Genomic DNA, 11,688 nt, shown 5'->3' with positions numbered 1-11,688 from the left:
TCCTGGCTGTCCTGAAACTCCCTCTGTAGACCAGGATGACCTCAAACTCCCAGAGATCCCTCTGCCTCTCTGCCTCTCTGCCTCTCTGCCTCTGCCTCTGCCTCTGCCTCTGCCTCTGCCTCTGCCTCTGCCTCCTCTGCCTCCCAAGTGCTGAGATTAAAGGCATGTACTCCCAGGCCTAGTATATAGAGTTTTTTATTCTAGAGACTAGCATTTGGAATACTTCTATCTCTTCAAAACCTTTTAAATATAATGGAGTGGTCTACAGTTGTCTAACCACTCCTGAAGCTACTAAATCCCCTGGGCTGTCCACCTTGTGTGCTCTTAATAATCTTTTTCTTTTAATTTCCTATCCCCTTATCCCCTTTCTGCTTTCTTCCCCGAGTGTAACACTGAATCAAGCACAGCCTCCATCTACATTCCTTTCTCTGAGACACAAGCTTCATAGATTAACAGGAGCCATTGTGTGAGCAGAGCTGTGGCCTAACAACACCCTGCTCTTTAAGTATTTCCCATCCTCAGCAAGGCCCAGAGCATTCCTTCGCTGCTTCTCTGGAATTAATTAATTCATCAAATATTTATCGAGAACATACTATGAGCCCATGCCATTCTAGAAACTGGGACTACAGCTGGGATTAATGTCTCTGCTCTCATGGAATTTACAGTCTAGTGGAATAAGCAGGTCATAGAGAAACAACAATAAAAATTTTTCAGATAATGATATTTGCTTAGAAAACAATAACAGGTAATGAAAATGACAGGGGAAGGTCCTTTCCGAGCAAAGGAATCAGCTCGGAGACAGAGTGATGGCGAGCCAGCCGGAATCTGGAGAATGTTTGAGGCACGGAACAGAACAAATGCCAAAGCCTGCAGTGACAACAAATCAAGCAAATTTAAAGTAACTTTAATATAAGTTCCTGGTGACTGGGAGCAGGAAGCCGTGGCTGTTTCCATGGTTTTGCTGCTTATTCCAAATACTTAAGCCTCGTTCTTATCCCATACCAGGCATTCAGTATGCATTTGTAGGGAGGAAAAAAAAAATCATCATCAGGAACAGCAGTAGGACTGGACTTTAAAGCTGGGTGGGTGAGGCAGCGATGGAGGGAGGCAAGGGCAGAGAGCATGGGGTCCGGGAAGCTAGTGTCCGGGGATTTATAGTAGGGGATGGGGCACTTCCGTAGGCTTCTCACTAAGAGACTGCTCTTACTTACCATAAGCAAAGACATTATTGAGACATAACACAGAGTGCAGCCTGGGTAGACAGGTTGGGCATTTGAACTTGGCTTCCCAACCAAGGGATTAGTCCGCCAGCATCCTAGGCTTCCTGGTTAGAGCTGCCAAAGTTTTGCTCTTGGAGGTGGAGCCATGACGACCGTATCAGCAATTGGTTCCTCCTACCTTCCACCTTCTCCTCCACCCATCCCCCCGCCACATAACAACACAGAATCCTTTTTTTTTCCATCTCCTTTTCCTCAGAAGTATGCTGTGCCCCTACTTTCTTTCTCTTCACTCTTTCTAGGAGGGAGCACCATTGCTGAGCACCCAAAAGCTTCAGCCACCAACCCACAGGGAGCCTCCTCTTCTCATACCCTGCAAAGCCGGTCTGGGCAGGACAGAACACTGACTGTACCCTTTCTTCCTTTTCCAGTTCCTGCCATTTTTACTGTAAAAACCAAGCGTGTCTTTTAACTAGACTCCACCCTCCCTGAGTTTCTAATGTTCCCCTAAAAAATCTGAATGCAGAGTTCATAGAGGAGGGAAAACACACACGTGTCGCTTGTCTTTCTGAGCCTGGGTTGCCTTGCAGTCTGATCTTTTCCACTTCCATCCACTTACCTGTAAATGTCATGACTCCATTTTTCTTTACAGCTCTAAATATACCATAGCATGTATGCACCACATTTTCATTATCCGTTCATCAGTGGAAGGGCATTTAAATAGTAGTTTCCGTTTCTTCGCTATCGTGAACAGAGCAGGAAATGGGGCAGAAAGATTCCAAGAGCCAGAGGGACAGGAAGTGTGCCGTGAGACTGTCTCCTAGGAGTGTCCGAGACGCTCCACCCATGAACTCTCAACAACATGGCTGCCTAAACAACATCTGAGCAAAGACAGCACCAACAGATGTGCTAACTTGGAAGGGGGAACTCTCACAGTGCCTCAACCCTAGACGAAGACCAGCAGGCAGCTAAGGAATATTGAGAGCCAGGGTAGCCTTGGCCAACTGGTTATCTAATACCGAGTGCTCAGCCTTTAAATCGTAAACATATAAGCAACACTTTACAGACTGAGCAGGCTATATTTGTATATTTAAGGAGGGAACAAGTGAGCAAGAGAGACAGACAGACAGACAGACAGACAGAGACAGAGAGACAGAGACAAAGAGACAGAGAGACGATAACTAAAGAAAGGGGTTACAAATTTGAAAGAGAGCAAGTGAGGGTCCATGGGAGGGGTTGGAGGGAGAAAAGTGAATGAAGAAAATGATGTAATTGCATCTCAATTTCAAAAATATTAAAATGTAAAAAAATAAATAAATAAGAGTTTCCATGTGTTGATTTCTGAATCTTTCTTTCTCTGGCTGCAGTCTTCTGTCTGTCTCCAATCACTGTGCTTCAAGTACAGGCCTATCCAATTTCCCCCCTCATGCCTTAAGTTTTTGAGAACTTGTATGAAATTTTCTCCCTTACCAACTGACACATCCCTCACAGGATAAGGGTCTCTTCTATCTATATTCACTGATGGGTTCCTTTATAGTGATGATGTGGGCCTTTGAAATTCACAACCCTGAGCTAGCTAATAGCAGTGTTACCAGTGTTTAACTAAATCTTAGGACATATAGCACTTGGGTCATGTATTACAAACTTGAAGCCCAACTGACTTCATAAACTTAATAAAACCCAACGATATGTGTTTGTAACAAATAGATAAGCCTCAGCCAATCAGAAAAGCCCTAGCTTCAGCCAATCATAGGTAGCCAGTTATTTAGTCAAACTCAAAGAGGATAAATGCACCGGTTTGAACTGTTTCTACATCTTACTCTATTTTCCGTCCTTTGTTGTCTGCCATGTTATAGACCGCAGTTTCCAAGAAAGCCGAGAACTGCCCAACTTGCAAATTATTCTTTGCTCAATTAAACATTGTTAAATTTAATTGCTCTTGAGTTTTTCTCCGAGCAGTAGTAAATCAGAGATAATATGCTTTGAGCACTAGCTAGTGCCTATGAAGCGGGCCCTGTACCACCATTCAAAAGATGAGGAGACCTGAAGAATGTGGAGAATGTGGCATCTGTGTAACTTGCCTAAGGGAACACAGACATTAAGAGACTGAATCAGGGAATGAACTGAGGCACCTTGAGCCTCCACTGCCACTCCCAGGGAATGACTTAAGAGACTGAAAATGGATAGAGCTTTAATAGTTCTTTTTTGTTGGGGGGGGGGGGTGTTGAGACTGGGTTTCTCTGTATAGTCCTGGCTGTCCTGGAACTCACTCTGTAGACCAGGCTGGCCTCGAACTCAGAAATCCACCTGCCTCTGCCTCCCAAGTACTGGGATTAAAGGCCTGCACCACCATGGTCCAGCTAATAGTTCTTATTTGATCCTGAACATAAGAAAAACATCTAGAGAGGATTGAGGCTAATGCTAACTTTCAGTTCCTCAAAGCAGCAAGCCAAAGGTCCAAGGTTCAAAGCATTGGGGCTGTTAGTTTTGAGGTGAGCCTGCTCTACCTCCTGGAGAACTTTGTACCATTCAGAGTTCCAAGTTCAAGAGAAGCCTGTTCTCTGCCTCCGAAAGAAAACCTTCTTCCCATCATATCTGTGAATCCTTTGCACTGCCTGCAGGCGGCGCTCTTCTTACAAGTCTGAAGTCCCGCCCAAGCCCCGCCCTGGTTGCTTGCAGGTGGAGAACGCCTTAACAGGCGAGCATCCAGTATCAGGCAAACCCTCTTCAACTCTGAGAGGCTTCCCTTTTGCTGGCCAGTGTTTGCTTCAGATACCCAACCAACCAACCACACACACATCTGGGACCCTAGTTGCCGCTGTGTAACCAGATGCAGGATGGAACTTGGCAAAACTGACGTGAAGGATGCTGAGAGAAGTCATGAAGACTCTTCCCAGTTACCATCAAATGCTCCCCTCCATCCTCTGTCTTCTAAAATAGTCCTCATCCTTTGTTTGGATGGGAAGTTGACCTGTGAGGCATTCCTCCTCATTTCCCCCTATTCTCTCGCCAAAGGATAAACTTAACTCTATAAACAGAACTTGGTTTGGTCATTGGTCCAACACTGCATGAGGAAGAAGAGTCCAGTCTGAGTCTAGACAAATGGCTCCGAGGTTAAGAGCAAGTATTTGCAGAGGACTCAGTTTCATTTCCAGCATCCACACTGCATGGATCACAACAGCCTGCAAATCCAGATTCAGAGCATCCAATGCCTTCCTTCTTCTGCCTTCAACAACACTGCACGCACATACACATACACCCCCCCACACACACACATAATCTAAAATTTAAGATTATATCTTTTTTTAATACAGAAACAAAATTGAGGCAGAGAGTTATCAGTACTGTTAGAGTCTCTCTAGGGGACCCCTTAGGCCCTCCCCTCTTCCGTGAGTGGTGTGTACTGAAAACTAGATTCCCAAGTAAGAAACATAAACTCAACCTTAGGTTGTTTAAGGAACCCAAGTTATACCTAATGTAAACATGGCTGTCCTAAAGGTTTCCTCCTCCACATCTGAGTTTCAAGAAAGACAATAGGAATCTCTATTATATCTGGGAGGTAAGAGACTCTTAGGAATCAAAGGGAGGAACCTTAGATGAAAGGCCTGACAGTAGGGAGAGGGAACTTATAGAGCCCACCTCCAGCAAGAAGACAGGGTATCAAGTGAGGGATGGTGTTGCCATCCTACAGTCACATCTCTGACCCATAATTGTTCCTGTCTGAAAGAAGTACAGGGATGGAAAAGGAAAGGAGCCTGAGGAAAAGAAGGTCCAGTGACAGGTCCAAAATGGGATCCAACTCAAGGGGAGGTCCCAAGGCCTGACACTATTACTGAGCCTATGGAGCACTCACAAAAAGAAACTTATTATGATTGCTCTCCAAAAGACCCAGCAAGCAGCTGAGTCAGATGCAGATGTCTACACTCAACCAATGGACAGAAGCAGCTGACCCTTTTGTTGAATTAGGGAAGGCTAAAAGAAGCTGAGGAGAAGAGCAATCCTGTAGGAGGACCAGCAGTCTCAATTAATCTGGACCCCTGAGATCTCTCAAACACTGGACCACCAAATAGACACCATACACCAGCTGATATGAGGCCCCCAACACACATACAGTAGAGGACTTCTGGGTCTGTGTTCATTCAGAGATGATGCACCTACCCCTCAAGAGACTGGAGGCCCCAAGGAGTTTAGATGTCAGGTGGGGTAGGAGTGGGGGCATCTACGTGGAGATGGGGGGGGAAGAGGTGTCGGATGTGGAACAGTCAGAGGGTGGATGGGGATGGTGGCAGGAAATGTAATATGGTATGTAAAAAATAAATTAATTTATATAAAAAAAATCTCTATTGTCTCTACACCTGGCAGAATGCAGAGAATCTGAGAGTCCTAGAGAGAGAGAGGTTACATGTATGTGACCAAGGCTGAGGGCAAATGGGTTTCAGATTGGGACACTAGTAGTCCGAACAGGGAATATCTATCCTAAGAATGAGGAGAGCTTCTCCCCTCTTCCCCATCCCCCCTCTCCCCTCTCCCCTCTCCCCCCTCCCCCTCCCTCTCTCAAAGGCCTGATCTTTTCCAGTATAACTACCTGTGTGCTCCCCAGTACTATAAGACTTCTCATCAAGAAAGATATGAGGACTTAGAGATCTGGAAAAGTGTGCCTAGAGCCTAGGTGACTCAAAAACAATTGACAGAAAGTGTTGGAAATCAAGAGCTCCATAAAGGAGATTCTCCGAGCTTTTGGGCTAATATCCACTTATCAGTGAGCACGTACCACGTGTGTTCTTTTGTGATTGGGTTACCTCACCCAGGATATTTTCTAGTTCCATCGATTTGCCTAAGAATTTCATGAATTCATTGTTTTTAATAGCTGAATAGTGCTCCATTGTGTAAATGTACCACATTTTCTGTATTCATTCCTCTGTTGAAAGACAATCGGGTTCTTTCCAGCTTCTGGCTATTATAAATATGGCTGCTATGAACATAGTGGAACATGTATTCTTGTTATATGTTGAATAATTTGTGGGGCATATGCCCAGGAGTTGTTTAGCTGGGTCCTCAAGTAATACTATGTCCAGTTTTCTGAGGAACTGCCAGACTGATTTCCAGAATGGTTGTACCAGCTTGCAATCACACCAAAAATAGAGGAGTGTTCCTCTTTCTCCACATTCTCACTAGCATCTGAGTTTTTTATCTTTGCCATTCTGACTGGTGTGAGGTGGAATATTAGGTTTGTTTTGATTTGGATTTCCCTGATGACTAATTTCCTTAGGTGCTTCTCCACCATTTGAGTTTCCTCAGTAGAGAATTCTTTGTTTAGCTCTGTACCCCATTTTTTACCCAAGATACAATTCACAGACCACATGAAGCTCAAGAAGAAGGAAGACCAAAGTGTGGGTGTTTCAGTCCTTCTTAGAAGAGGTAACAAAATACTGACAGGAGCAAATATGGAGACAAAGTGTGGAGCAGAGACTGAAGGGAAGGCCACCCAGAGACTGCCCCACCTGGGGATCCATCCCATATACAGTCACCAAACGTAGACACTATTGTGGATGTCAAGAAGTGCTTGCTGACAGAAGCCCGATATAGCTGTCTCCTGAGAGGCTCTGCCAGAGCCTGACATATACAGAGATGGATGCTCACAGCCAACCATTGAACTGATGATCACAGGGTCCCCAATGGAGGAGTTAGAGAAAGGACTGAAGGAGTTGAAGGGGTTTGCAACCCTATAGGAAGAACAATATCAACCAACCAGAGCTCCAAGGGCCTAAACCATCAACTAAGGAGTGCATATGGAGGGACCCATGGCTCCAGCCATATATGTAGCAGAGGATGGCCTTGTCCAGCAACAATGTGAGAAGAGGCCCTTGGTCCCATGAAGGCTCAATGTCCCAGTGTAGGATTCAAGGGCGGGAAAGGTGGGAATGGGTGGGTAGGCAGAGGTACACCCTCATAGAAGCAGGGGGAGGGGGGATGGGATAGGGAGTTTCTGGGGTGGGAGGAATTGGGAAAGGGGATAACATTTGAAATGTAAATAAGTAAAATATCCAATTGGGTGTGGGGAGGAGATTCCCTTTATTGGTCCTGAAGCTGAATGACTAACATTGCTTGGCGTAACCTCAGTCAAGGTTTATGGCCAGGTAGACCCAAAGAAAATTTATCTTTCACACTGTGATGGTTTGAATGCACTTGACCCAGGGAGTGGCGTTATCAGGAGGTGTGGCCTTGTTGGAGTGGGTGTGGCCCTGTTGGAGGAAGTGTGTCAGTGTGGGCATGGGCTTTAAGACCCTCATCCTAACTACCTAGAAGCCAGTCTTCTGCTTGCCTTCAGAACAAGATATTGAACTCTCAGCTCCTCCTGCACCATGCCTACCTGGATGCTACCATGTTCCTGCCTTGATGCTAATGAACTGAACCTCTGAACCTGTAAGCCAGCCCCAATTAAATGTTGTCCTTCAAAGAGTTGCCTTAGTCATGGTGTCTGTTCACAGTAGTAAAAACTAAGACATACGCTATATTTAAACAATGTTAAAAGACAAAAATTCAGAAGTCAAACAATTAAAAAATATTTTTTCGAAAAGAACTAATCACCAAAAAAAATTTAGAAAACTTTAGACAGCAACTGCACGTATTACATTTTCAACCAAGTTTTTTTTAAAGACTTGATCAAATATGAGAGCTGAAAGAAAAAAAAAACTCTATCTATAAAAAGAATTTAAGACAACTGAAAAAAAAAGCATTGCAGAATTTTAAACAGCATTGGAGATAGTGAAAGTTTCAATATGCATAAAGGAAAATCTATAATGTGGAGGATAGTTTGAGGAAAGTGTATCAAAGTGTGAGAAGTGGGACAGAGATAAAAGCAAGCTGGGGGATGAGAAGAGAGACAGAGAAGAAATTCCACACAATAACAATTGCTCATCCACAGAAAGGAGTGGAACAAATTAAACCGAAGCAACAAACGCTTCTTAGAGTTTTGAATCTTCAGACTGGAAAAGATTAAAGATAGGAAAGATGATTCTAATTTATAATCATCACATCCTGATGGTGAGGCCAAATGCTAGGAAAAAAAATAGATTCCTATATTTGTTAGCTAACACAATAAAGCACAAGAAAATGTGCCTGGTATATCTATAAAGATAAATGAAAATTTTGGCAACACTGTAGTTAGATGTGTACAAGTCTTTAAAAAAAAAAAAGCAAAGTCGGTTCATTTGCTCTAAGCACCTAAATGTAATAGCTCTGAGCTTTATTTGAACATTGCAACGACTTGGAGGTTTTTTTAAAAACCTGGAAGTTTGGGTTTTAACTCCAGAAATCCTGTTTTTAATTGGCCTGATGTGTGACCCAGTGATTCTAAGGTGCACCCATATATGGGACTCTCTTTTCTGAATGGCTATACTAGTGGATCTAGAGAGAGAAGTATAGAGCCCTGGTTTGTAAGAGGTATATGTAGGGACCAAAAATAAAAAAAGTGAAACTGAATTTTGATTCCCAGCTGGCACCTTACCCATGATAACTGGTCAGGGACACAGCCAGTGTTTAGAGAACACTACAATGAGCCTCAGCTCAGGGCTTCAGGACTGAACACCCTATCAATACACACCTGATTCAGATTATCTAGCAACAGCTCTAAGGTCCATGCAATGACTAGCTTTAATTACCAACTCGACATAGCCTAGAATCACAGGAGAAGAGAGCCTCAGTGAGGGTTTGTCTACATTAGGTTGACCTATGACCATGCTTGTGGGGAATTAATGTCTGTGGGAAGACCTAGCTCACTGTGGGTGGCACCATTCCCTAGGCAAACATCCCGAACTATCTAAGAAAGAAGAAATCTAGAAGAAATCTAGATGAGCACAAGCAAGCATGCAAACTAGCAAGCTATGCATTAAGTTCTCTCTGCTCTTGACTAGATATGCTGTGGTTAGCTGAAACTCCTGCTTGCCGTCCCACAGCGAAGGACTGTAGCCTGCAGGTGTGAGGTGAAATAAACTGCTTTTTCCCCCCTAAGTTGCTATTTAGTCAGGACGCTTTATCACAGCAGCAGAAATGAAGCTGGGAAAACCTCACCTATTCACATCTCCAAGGTCTCCCACCAAAAGCTGATTCTCATGAAACACCCTACCAGGACGGCTGTGTCCCCAGCTTCTAGCTCAGGATGTTAGTCATCTCTGTCTCCAAGAGTGTGCCTTCTTCAGCTCCTGTTTACCACAGGACTTCCTGCCCACCCAGAACTCTGAGACCCGTGAGCTAGACACCCAATCGGGAGAATTCTCAGGAGGCTGCACCCAGAGACAGGGTACATGGATGGAGAGGTCTCCTCACGGCCCTGAAATGAACAAAGCCTCTGTGGTTATAGTCTGGATCGGCTTGAACAGTGAGGCTCACAGTGAAAGCGTCAAGTGGTTTTCACCACCACCTGCAAAGTCGCAGCATCCATCGCAGCATTGAAAGCAGAGAGAGAAATGCCCATCAGTTAAACCCCTGAGGCCGCCACACTGTGTCCTCTCACCTTGTCAGGGGATTTAGAAACCACAGGCTGGTGTGCACTCCAGACCACAGCTCCTCACCGAGGCTGGCTTTTTACCCTAACTCAGAGTGGCACAGTCATAAGTGTAGAATGGGATCTCAGCCACCTAAGACAGGGGCTCCCTCCCTAACTGAGGAAAACAAAAATCCAGGAAACTCCGTGTTCCTTCCACCACTCCGCCACTACCCTGCTCTTAGTACACACATAAATGGGATTATCCTCCTGGAAAAAAATGTATAGAAGATGGGGATTCTGGATTTGAACATCTGTAATCCTTCTGTCTCAGGTCCCTCTACCTTGACCTTAAATGCGCCACAGTCAGGGTGTTTCAGCTGGTAAATGGTTTTCCAAAATTGCCCCCTTGGAGCTATGAATCAAAGCTCTAAGAGCAAAGAGAGTAAGATAAATCACAAAATGAGAGATCGATATGGGTTATTTATTAACGACTCCATGGTACAGGCTGGAGCTCCAGAAGCCGTATGTGGCATAGCCTGGTAAATTAGGACAGTCACATCCTGAGAAGAGACATAAAATATGGCAGGGAGGAGACTCTGTTCACAAAGGAAACCATTTAACATTGCTTAGTGTAATGAAAAATTAGAAAGTTGGGCACATTTAAGCAAACTGTATACATCGTCACCCACTAAGCAGAATGGATAGCCATTTAAAATGTTAGTTGTGAACTTTATGGTACAACATGGCAAATGTTTATAATTAGAAAAGAGAATAAAATATAAGATTAGTCTACATACTGCATTTTAAAGAAGTGACTACTCTAGAGGAAAGGCTGTAACGCCAGCAGATAATGTGCTCTTATTGTGATAGTAGAATTAGGTATGAGTTTCTCCTCCAACATTTCCATAATGTGCTTTAGTGCTACTAAAATGTGTGTGTGTGTGTGTGTGTGTGTGTGTGTGTATGTATGTATGTGTGTGTGTGTGTGTGTGTATGTGTGTGTGTGTGTGTGTGTGTGGTGTATGTGTGTGTGTGTGTGCTGAATTAAGAAGGAAAGAAGGAATACAGATTAGAGTCCTTGAAGCTCCAGAAACTCCTGTTTCTTTTTATGAGTAAGAATCTCAGTCCGGACAGCTACTTGGCTTTACGCCCGATTGACTAAACCAGAGAATAACATCCATGAGACGGTATCCTTAAGGTGCAGGCACAAATACAAAGTATTTTAAAATATGTAAATTCCATTCGAAAGCATTGGGAGTTTATGTAAAAAAAAAAAAACTGAATCAAACTAATTTATCATGGTCTCATCACAGTTTTTCATTGATATTCAATGAGGAATTGATAATATTTCTCCACTGGCTGAATAAAAAATTCAGATGTTGATTAACGTATTCCAGCCGCACAATCAAAAAAAAAAAAAAAAAAACCACTTTAAAAATAGTAGTTTTCTTATAGACTGGTTTCTTTCTAGTGGTGAATAGTTAAATTTTCTTTGAAATTGTCCTTTCTGGCAGACTTCTCACACCACGTTTTTTAAAGGATGTGACTAGCTTGGTGTAGCTGCTTCAGAACTTCAGCCCTTCCTCTCTTCATGCCCACTTGCCCAATAAAAGAGATATACGTTAGGAAAACAGAAAAGGATTTTATAGAAAAAAAACTTGAACAAAAAGTATGTTTTCCCAGTGCGGAAATTGCTTTATTATTAACATCTGGGCTCTGCAGACAAGTCAATAAAATACAACCTCCAACATTGTGAGTGGGTACTGGAAAATAATTGATTTCATGGAGTCCACAATACCTCCAAAATTTGAACTACCTCCAAAATGGATATGCTGAACAAATCTTTTAAATGAGGGAGGGAGAGAGAGAGAGAGAGAGAGAGAGAGAGAGAGAGAGAGAGAGAGAGAGAGAGAGCACCTGTCCCTGTGAACCAGTGAACAATCCCTGATGGTTCCCAGCAGCTGCTGACACAGCTCTGTAACTCTT

This window comes from Mastomys coucha, unplaced genomic scaffold (genome assembly GCF_008632895.1).
Source record: "Mastomys coucha isolate ucsf_1 unplaced genomic scaffold, UCSF_Mcou_1 pScaffold1, whole genome shotgun sequence".
Lineage (NCBI taxonomy): Eukaryota > Metazoa > Chordata > Mammalia > Rodentia > Muridae > Mastomys > Mastomys coucha.
Note: the sequence above shows the minus strand (reverse complement) of the source record.